This window comes from Euphorbia lathyris, chromosome 8 (assembly GCF_963576675.1).
Source record: "Euphorbia lathyris chromosome 8, ddEupLath1.1, whole genome shotgun sequence".
NCBI classification, from domain to species: Eukaryota; Viridiplantae; Streptophyta; class Magnoliopsida; order Malpighiales; family Euphorbiaceae; genus Euphorbia; species Euphorbia lathyris.
The window spans coordinates 88,022,997-88,033,511 of record NC_088917.1 but is presented as its reverse complement, the minus strand read 5'-3'; the positions used below and the strand labels follow the sequence as shown (position 1 = coordinate 88,033,511).

The 10,515-nt window shown below is 30.6% G+C and overlaps 2 long non-coding RNA genes across 3 annotated transcripts; one reads left to right on the top strand and one right to left on the bottom strand.

Annotated features, from left to right (window-relative positions):
• The first annotated feature begins 10 nt into the window (after window positions 1-10).
• On the top strand, window positions 11-2,716 carry LOC136203430 (uncharacterized). Of its 2 annotated transcripts, none has more exons than XR_010674837.1 (4): window positions 11-299; window positions 1,284-1,359; window positions 2,222-2,295; window positions 2,460-2,716. It is a non-coding gene; the product is annotated as an uncharacterized lncRNA (long non-coding RNA). The 2 variants fall into 2 exon arrangements; XR_010674836.1 differs by having other exon boundaries at window positions 1,550-2,295.
• Window positions 2,717-4,267: 1,551 nt separating this feature from the next.
• Window positions 4,268-6,128, bottom strand: LOC136202869 (uncharacterized). Its single transcript, XR_010674645.1, has 2 exons — window positions 5,842-6,128; window positions 4,268-5,745 (listed from the first exon to the last, which is right to left on the bottom strand). It is a non-coding gene; the product is annotated as an uncharacterized lncRNA (long non-coding RNA).
• Window positions 6,129-10,515: the final 4,387 nt, after the last annotated feature.

The following is a 10,515-nucleotide window of genomic DNA, read 5'->3' as shown; positions in this document are numbered from 1 at the left end:
TGATCCAACAGATACAGACTTCACCGACCCATGAACCCTCCTGCCTCCACAGCCCCACTCTCTCGTGTCTCTCTCTCACACTATTCAATCCAGCCTCGAGATCTCGTCATGTCTCCTTCCCACCTTACTCAGCCTCAAGTCCTTGCTTCCTCCTCTCTCGATTTCGTTAATTGAAATAGCAGTTTGAGCATTCTCGTTGGAATCTACTTGTTTCTTCTCCCATGGTGGATTATAAAGAGAAATGTTCTACTATGAATCTCAATCGGCTTCTCCATCCCTCTCTACTGGATCTCGGATAGGTAAATTATATTTTTTTCATTTAGAAGTTTAGTTTTCTCTGTTTTCTTGAAACCCTAGTTCCATTCACTAAAAACTCTTTGATTTCAGAACCGTTACAACACCTTGACTGATTAGATCACTTTTGGGGTTTTCGATTCACAGTATCTCGTATTTTTCCAGTAGTCCTCGGTGTCTAATTGGCCATTGAAAGTAATATTTTCAATTCACTTTTGGGATTTTTATATTTTGGCATAATGTCAGGAATTCCAAGCTGAATTCCAAGCTGAATAGTACATTTCAAAGACATGGATTCCATATAATGATTCATGTGTTTGTATATGTGAGGTTGAGCTTGAAACAACTCATCAATGTTACTTTGAAACTCCATAGTTTTTTTTAGTTTTGCTTGTAAAAGAAGATTCAAAGTTTCTTTTTTTCAACTGTTTTCAGTTGCAGATTACAAGACCCTTTATATTTGATCTTTTGAGTTGAAACTGATGCAAGTTTGTGTTCCTTAATAAATTATTTCTTGCCACATTAACTCATTGAGTTTGATTTAAACGCTTTACTTGTTTTGGGGATTACTTCCACATTTTGTCTCCAACTTTTTTAGTAAAGTGCACGTATGCCACTAACTTAAGGAATTGTATAATGTTTCCAAATTCAAGTATATTTTGGCCCAGATAACTGTACAAGGATCAATTTTTGGTCTAGGTAACAGAAATTATAAAAGGATACTCTGACCTAGAGGCAGGGCTGCTGCGCACCCTGGCATGTTCTCATCGATTACCACCAACTATGGAGGGGTTTGATTTTATAAGTGCATTGTATAGAAATTTGAGTAAAGAGATTCCATTGAAAGATAGATATATGGATATTCCTCCTTTTGCCGCCATTGGACTAATGGCTATATAATTTATAATTCTGAGCTGTGTGATTGTGATTCTGCAAGATAATATTTTCACTTGTTTTTTTATCTTCTTTATTGTTTACTTTGTTAGCAGAATTTGCTAGAAGAACAACTTTTGAATGTTTAAATGCAAAAGGAATGCAGAGTTGATGTTCATCCCTTTTCTAGAGGTAAATATGTTTTTTCTCTTATGTAATTCTAAACCAATTCAGCATCCACTTTCTATTAGGAAAAGACTACTACAACTGGTTTGATTTTATCCCTAAATATGTTATTCTATCACTGAATCTTCAATGATATCATGGTTTATATTAATAATTGTCTTAGGCCTTAATTAAATCCAACTCTAATATGCGACAGGAATGTAGAAGCATTTGGTTTGACACAATTAGACTTAATATATGGTGTTCCAGAATAGACCATTTTGAGATGTGTGCACTTGACTAAGAGTGGTGGTTTAAGACCAAGTCTATTTTCATATGGGCTGTTGTGCCTTCACACCTCAGAGCTCTGGAGGAATCAACATATTATAGGTTAAGCTTCAGAATGTTTAAGGGGGATAATTTGGTTATTATGAAATTATTCCTTCCTATTGGCATTGTTTTGTAAGATAATATCATGCTTAATAAGAAGGGGGTGGATAAATGAAATTTCGGTGACAAATTCTAGATAATGACATGCCCTTAATTATGAGTGTTATTGAATGGGGAATACTTTTTTATATGGATAATTTGATATTGCTTCATAATTTATTCTGAACTTGGACTTTCTACTATTGCTAAATAATGATTTTAGTTCTTTTATTAAAAATGTTTGCAGCTTCTATATTTATTTCTTTCTATACTGCAAATTATATTATTTCCTATGTTCATCAATGACTGCTTAAGGTCATGTTTTCTCAGGTGAACCTTTTTCTTGATCATTCTCAAGTAATTGGCCTAGAATGCATGCATGGATGCAACTTGGGTGAAAATAATGATTCTTCCCGCGTGGTTTATCATATTTGCTGATTTAACTTGTTTTGTTCTGTAGTGATATTATGTTCTGTCAAAGGAACTCTGAGTGAGATACTATATAACCTTTGATGCATAAGCTAAGAATGCTAGGTGAGCTATATTCTGTTGTGAAATTACTTAGCAATTTTTTGTTATGAAAGGAAAATATATATGGTTATGTTTAATCTAGTACCTCTATGTGTCATCAAGTTCAAACTTCAGAAGTTTTGTTTGGTTGAACACAAAAATGTTTAATCCTTTTGTAATACTTGCAGTTTTTGCTGAAAACGGTGAAGTACTCAGAAAAGCTTGTGAAGGTTGGAGAAAATCTGTATTTGACATTCTGGATGGATTACATCAAGCTAGTAAAGTGAAAGATTTATAGGAATTTAGAAACTCGAGTATTTTATTGTTGGTTCACTTGTAAATCTTGACAACCGTAAAATTTGTGTTCTGTTTTTTTTAGAAAAATAGAGTTTTATGTTATTAGTTGATAATAACACTTGCTCAATAAAGTGGTATTTATGTGCTTTATTATATTATTGTTTATTTTTGTGGGAAGTAAATAATTTATATATATCATTATTGAATCTTCAGTGACGGAATCCATCGGTGATAATGAATCGTGGAAAAATAGTATAGGACGACATAGTAAAATTTGTGTGTCATTAACTTTGCGACGCTTTATTAACATGTAGTTGAAATTTCAAAAATTTAAAATAAATAATATAAAAAAAATAAAGACGCAAAAAATATAAGCGTTGGAAGTATGACGATGCTTGTATTTGATATGTCGTCGGATTGAATTTACCCACACAAGGTTTTATATGTCGTTAAAATTAACGACACGCGATTTAACGACGCTTTTGAAAGCGTGGGTAAGCATTTAAAGACACCAAAAAGTGTCGTTAAACCTTAAATTTTAGTGTCGTAATAGACCGTTTTTTTGTGGTGAATATATCTCATATGCATATCGAAATTACTAAAATAATTAACACCGGCACCGAACCAAAATATTCAATTCCATTCAATTTTAAACTGTAAAATCGAATTTAGTTAAAAAAATAACAAAATAAGAAATTGAAATCACTATATTTTCTCATTTCATTTATCTCAACCAAAAAAGATTGAAGTACTTTTAAAATATATTTCTATTGGTTTATTATCCTATTGACAATAAAAAAAGATTAAACTTGTAAAATAATATATATATATATATATATATATATATAAGCATAATGTGTAATTCGGTATAGTTTGGTTCTTTTACATTTTTTTGTCAAACCGAATCAATATCAAAATGGATTTACAAATAAAATCGATACCGAACCGAAATGTTAAAATGCAGAATCGAAGTTCGATATGCTCGATTCAGTGTGCGATTGAAATTGAACCGATACACCCCGTACCACTAGAGATGTTATTAGTCCACTAGAGACGAAGTTAGCCATTAATCACCTTTTAATGTATCTGCCATTCCATTATACTGTACAAGGCTCGTTTGGAATTCTTTTTTATGTTGCAAAAGAAGTAATGTGTTCAGATTTTCAAAATAGGCATTTGATAATATTTCCGTAATCTATTGCCATTACTGAACCTTTAACATATTACACCAAATTTCTTTAAAAAAAGATATTACATCAAATTAATTGGAAACTATAAGTATTCTGTCAATTTCAGTACAAATATTTTCAAAACATTTAACAATTTAATTCTTATTTACTACTACTCTATTTCGAATTAGTCATTGTTTTAGGATAGATATTTAAAGGTGTTTGTTTTAACTTTTCGAATGAATGTTTAGTTAGATTAATATAATCACAATGTTTAGCATTTTTTCTAGAAATTGTAGATAGAAGTACAATAGCGTTAATATTGACAAAATAAAATGACCTTATCATACGTTTTTCAAAATAAAGAGATAAACAGTATGTTAGATAAAAAATAGACATTAATAAAATGTTTACCCTAAAATATTTTCTTATACAATTTCATAAACTTTCTAAATTTTTCTACAAATTATATATATATATATCAAATTATTAATGAAATTTAATTTAATATATATAGATAAATATGAGTATGAAAATAAGTTTAGAAAACATGTATAAAATACAGAAACACTAAAAAAATCACTCAGTTAGATGAATTTGGAAACCTATCATTTTATGAAAATATCACTCAATACCGAAACACTAAAAAAATAGGGTTAATACACATATTTACCTTCGTGTTTTTTCGGAAAAACACATATGCCCCTGTATCAAATAAACCCACTAAAATCTCCTTGTACTTGTCATAACCCTACGGATATACCCCACACTAACGGAATGATGATTTGGCACAAACGTCGTTCCACGTGGAACGCCACGTCTGCCAACAAATCAAAATGAATCCTACGTGGCAAAGTAAAAAGGGTTAATACACATATTTGCCCTCGTGTTTTCTCGGAAAAACACATATGCCCCTGTATGAAATAAACCCACTAAAATCTCCTTGTACTTGTTAATAAGTTATCATGCCACGTCCCTTTTTTAAAAATTTAAATAATTAAAAATATGTCTACATAGCATTGTAATTCCTAAGTCACAACATACAGCTTCTTGGGCCAGAATTCATCCTAAAACGACTTGTTCATGAAGTTGAACGCATCATCCATGAACTGCATATAATTGAAATCACCAACTCAATAAAACATAGAATCAGAAACATTTCTGGTTTGAACACAATTATAAAGCCGCTTTCTGGATATTTATGAGCATATCATTTCTCAATAGTAGCAAACACTCGCTGAATGTAAACCTGTAAAATATAGAAACCGTTTAACCCAAAAGTTTAATGACTGTTTCAAAGTTTAATTAATTCGTACCTGGTAGCCTTTAAGGAGATGGAGAATAATGCGAGCATTAGGGAAATCACTCTCTTTCTTTCGGCTCTCTCCCATTTTAGACGTTAGGGTAAACCTGTTCCTAGGTATGAACTGCTACTTATATGAACCGACATGTAGACATATTTTTAATTATTTAAATTTTTAAAAAAGGAACATGACATGATAACTTATTACCAAGTACAAGGAGATTTTAGTGAGTTTATTTGATACAGGGGCATATGTGTTTTTTCGAGAAAACACGATGACAAATATGTGTATTAACCCTTTTTACTTTGCCACGTAGGATTCATTTTGATTTGTTGGCAGTTGACGTGGCATGACGTGACGTTCCACGTGGAACGGCGTTTGTGCCAAATCATCATTCCGTTAGTGTGGGGTATATCTGTAGGGTTGTGACAAGTACAAGGAGATTTTAGTGGATTTATTTAATACATGGGCATATGTGTTTTTCCGAGAAAATACGAGGACAAATATGTGTATTAACCTTGATTCAAAATATATGTATACTTTGTTTTCCTTTTTTACTTTCCAGATCTTCCACCGCCTACAGTCGTCCGTTCACCGGAACCTGTAAGAAGGATCTCTAATCACCGTTCACCGCCTCTGGACCGTCGTCGGGAATCGTCTCCTCCATCTTCCTCCATACTCCGGTCACCAGGAATTACAGGGATCTAAAAGAAAATAAAGCAATACCGTTAGATCTGGGCCGAAAATACGAAGATATAAGCAAAAGAGAAGAATCAGAGAAGATCAGGGGAAAAACTCACCGACTGAACCTCCACCACCGACTCCCTCCGCCAGGAGAGCCACCGCGAGTCGCCGGATCCACAGAAAAGGAAAGGAGAATGGCGGCCATGGCTTACGGGTCTTCGAAGGAAGTTGGAGGATGAAGATGGAAGAGGCCATGGAGGGGATGATCTATAGGTTCAGATTTAAGGAATGGAAGAGAAAGAGAGTGTCGGCCGGAGCGAAATGGAACCGCGTGATGGAAAAGGAAACCATGGACGGCTGGTTTCATTTTTCCTGAGAAAAGGTGGAAAAGAGTAGAAACAAAGAAAATGTTGAAACCCTAATCTGAAAAGGATGATTTTATATCCTATTAAATTCGAAGATGGATCCAGGTCATAGGATCTAATATTGATCAAGACTGATGAATGGTTCTGATCGAACCGTTTTGCCTCAAATGACAAATACCATAGGGTGGTATTACGCATGTGCTGGTTACTCTCTCAATTGGGTTGGTAAGTCCACTTGAGTATTAAGCATTTAACTTTATTTTGGTGAAACTTTATTTTTTTTATGAAACTTTATTTTCCATGAATGATTAGTAAAGATTTCTGTATTAATTAAACCCATTTAAATATGTATGTGTATTCATTTTCTTTGTCTCACTTAGAATTAACTTAGAATAAGTTTTATTCTTATGTATTTAGTGGTCTGATTCAATTTCAAAACTTTTAATTAGTTAGATTGATTTGTTTACTTACGACTAATTACACTTTAATTTTCATTAAATCAATATTTGTTTATCATTTAACTCTAATTGATATGATTTACTTTTGTCCTAATTAATTTAATTTAATTGAGTTTTTATACTAAATTGTCTATTTATATTTATTTTGCTTAATTTTATTTCGTTAAAAATTTCCAAACCGGTTACAATTATGATGTCCTAATTACGGCAAATAGTCAACCCAATCTTCGTCAACATTATACAGAATTTGATTTAAAATACGATTACGTGTATGTAATATACGTAATTCAAAATAAATAACAGTCAGTTCGAGATGTTATCTCGATTATATAAAAGTGATCAAGTTAATTCAAACCGATATAAAAATATCATTTGGATTCAATAATATATTTAAAATATTCTTTATTAAAATTCATGTTTTTATTTGACGTATATGTAATATATTTAAAATAAAAATTGAATTTTCGATAAATATGATTACGTATATGTTATACGCGTAATTCAAAAATCAAATTCATAATATATATAAAATATTTCTTATTGAAATTTATATTCTATTTATCGTATATGCGATATACGTAAAATAAAATGAAATTTCAATTTGATAAATACAATTACGTATATGTTATATACGTAATTTCAAATTAAAACAAACATAAAACCGTCCTTAAATTCATAAACATAAATAACAATAAAATACACGAGTGTCTAGTTTATCCCGATAATTCAAAGCAAAACGAGCATCAAACACATAATATCACAATAGTACCGATACGTCGGGCGGGGTAGGGTGAGATTACATCTCTTCCCTATACGTAATCGGAAAAACGAACTTCGATCTCTTTGAAGACCATCCTTATCAGAACCAAATCATACAGAGTCAATCCAAACATATATATAGGGCGATAAGTCACGCCCGCACACATATTTTTAAGAGATGATTGGTGGCGACTCGAAACCTAAAACACGAAAAGGCTGATCGAGCCGGCCACGCACCCCGACCTGAAAACTGAAAGCCAGCGCACGACAGCTGGCGACTCCATTGAGGACTTCCTAGCTATGTGAGTGATGTTATATGTTATTTATTATTGCTTTGCATAATTGTTATATTTGACTTTCACTTCTAAATATGGCATATCATATAAGCCACACTTTCACTCGTGCACATAAAGATCATGTTATGATCTTACCTTTATTAGGATTTATGTGAGGCAAAGTACAGATACCACTCAAAAAATTAGGAACGGATCCCGAAACGTTCTCAAGCCAAATTGGACTTCCCTATCAACACTGAGGGGTTAAGGATTTGGTGACCGATCGACAATAACTAGAACCAAAAGCCACCCGATAAAAGCCAATCCATTTTATGGAGGTTCACCCTTCAGGGTTATATAATATATGTTGTGATTTTTATATGTTAGTAAAAAAAATTAACTTTTAACATAATGAATTTATGCAATATTTAAATATTTAATCTAACATTTTCACCAAATTTTTTTTGTTTTTTTAACTAACATGTACATATGTTTCATTAGTTTAGGTGCATAATACATTTCATTACATAAAGTGTTTTCGGTAACCTATCTCCGTCTAGGTATCCATCCATATTATAATCATCACATTAGACTCACATTACTCGCTGTGTTTTGTCCCAGCGCATCTTCATATACTATCATCACATGTCATGATATACATTTACGTAGAACGTATATGTACCACATAATATTAGACATAAAATTCATTCATATCATGTGAACATTTTCATGTCACTCATTGTACATACATTCATATCACATTACACATAAGTACATTTTCTTGAAAATCCCTTCAGATATACATTTCATAAATTTTCATTTTTCTATTTTTAATAGAAACCTTTGTTCATCTTGAATCATGTGAGATCAAGTCTCACGATTCGATATACACTATGAATCCTCTGATATCAGAATCATGTTCAGAATAGATATCTTCCATATCATTCATTCATACCATTATGTCAATATGTCAATATGTGTCTATAGTCCATAATGTCGCATTTTAACCCCTCTAAACCTTCATTCAAGGTTTCTTTAAAATGAAGATAAATATAATAATTTTATAATTTGAAAAAAAAAATCTTGAGAGTTAAGGAATTAGTTAAAAATATGAATTGTATTTCTTATTTTAGCTTTGTTTTCCTTATAAGTTTAGGACAAAAAAAAAAGTAAAAATATCTCATCAATTTTGTTAAATGAGGAAGGTTAATAATGTTTTTGGAATATAGACTTTTTTTATATTCAATAAATTTTATATTTTTCAACCAAAAGACACTTATATGATCTTTTGAAGTTGCATATACCGCCTCTGGTTGTTTCGGCGTCTTCACTAAATCCAGGAAAAAGGTATTGAATTTCTTCCTTTTTCCTTCTATTTACATTAGACTTTTGTTTTATTTATGCTCAAGTGGCCGACATAAAGAGCGAATCATCATTTTTAATAGTTCCCCTATTCACTCTCTGTTGCTTCTTCCCATTTCTCTGTATTTTAAACACATAAACTTTGAGCTTTAAACTGCTTCTTTTTTTCAAGAAATTGTAGTTATTATTTTTAAATTTACATGTATTCTTGACTTTTGTTATTTCTGGTATTATACATTGATATTATCTTTTGAAATTGCAGACACATCCTTTATTTTGGTTGTTTCGATTTCTTCACGAAATCCAGGAAAAAGGTATTGACTTCCTGTCACGTCCGTATCTAAAATTTTAAATCTTTATTTATTTATTTATTTATTTTCGATTTAGATTATTAAATATCTTTTTGGTGTGTTAATGAATTGGATATTATTGGTATTATTAAGGTTGATCAAATATACTTTTCTATGGGTAAATTAAGATATTATAGATGTTAAAAAAATTAATTATAATGTTCTTAAGTGATATTTTTATAATTCTAATGCATTTAAAATATGAATTTTGAGTTTTTTTATTAATATTATTTAATTTAGAGAGTTTAGTTAATTAAAATTTTAATTACAAAATGAAGTCTAAATTGAAATGTGTTATCTTTTACATAATAATAATAATAATAAGTGTAAAAATGATATGTTCATGTGTCATCTTTTTTTTATGTTTCATAAAACATGTGTCATTTGTCTATTAATTTATAAACATGTGTCATTTGGTTAATGATTTATAAGACATGTGTCTATTTATGGAAAAATAATAATAATTTGTAAGTATTTTTCCATTTGAATTTTATTGTTGAGTAATAATATATTATTACTATTATTATTAAATATAGTACCATAATATGTTTTGTGCCTAATAAATTAATCAATAATTTAATTGGTATATATTTTTAAGTGAGTAAATTTAAATCTACATGCATTTATAAGTAGGAGAAATTTTTATAATTGATGCTAATATTATTAGTAGAGATATGTTAGAATAATAAAATAATTAGAAAATAAACCTTTAACTAGAATAATGACATTGAGTAGTTTGTTTGCATTGTTGGTAAGGAAAACGAAAATATATTAAATGAATAAAAGATGATGATGCATATGTGTCAATAATTTAGCATACAAAAATACATTTGTCACCTACTTAAATATATAAATTACACATGTCACTCATTTTTAATCTCATATATATACATATAATTATGGCTGATTTTAAGGGAAATGGGGGTGAGAAAGGACTCCTTTTAATTCATAAGGAGAGGATGGATATCAATAAAAAAAATGAAGAGAGAGAGTGATATCTACACATGTTTTATTGTGTTTTACGAAGGGGGAAATAGAAAGGAGAAAAAAAAATGAAAAAGAGTTGGATTCATTATTTTACCAAAATCTCTTGATACGAGCTAAAGATTTTGTGTGTGGGCGGGTTTATTCGGTACGTTAATTATTCTCGACTACGAGTCTTCAAGAGGTAATTGGAGTATATTATATATGCATGATTTTTGAATTGATAAACGGGTATTT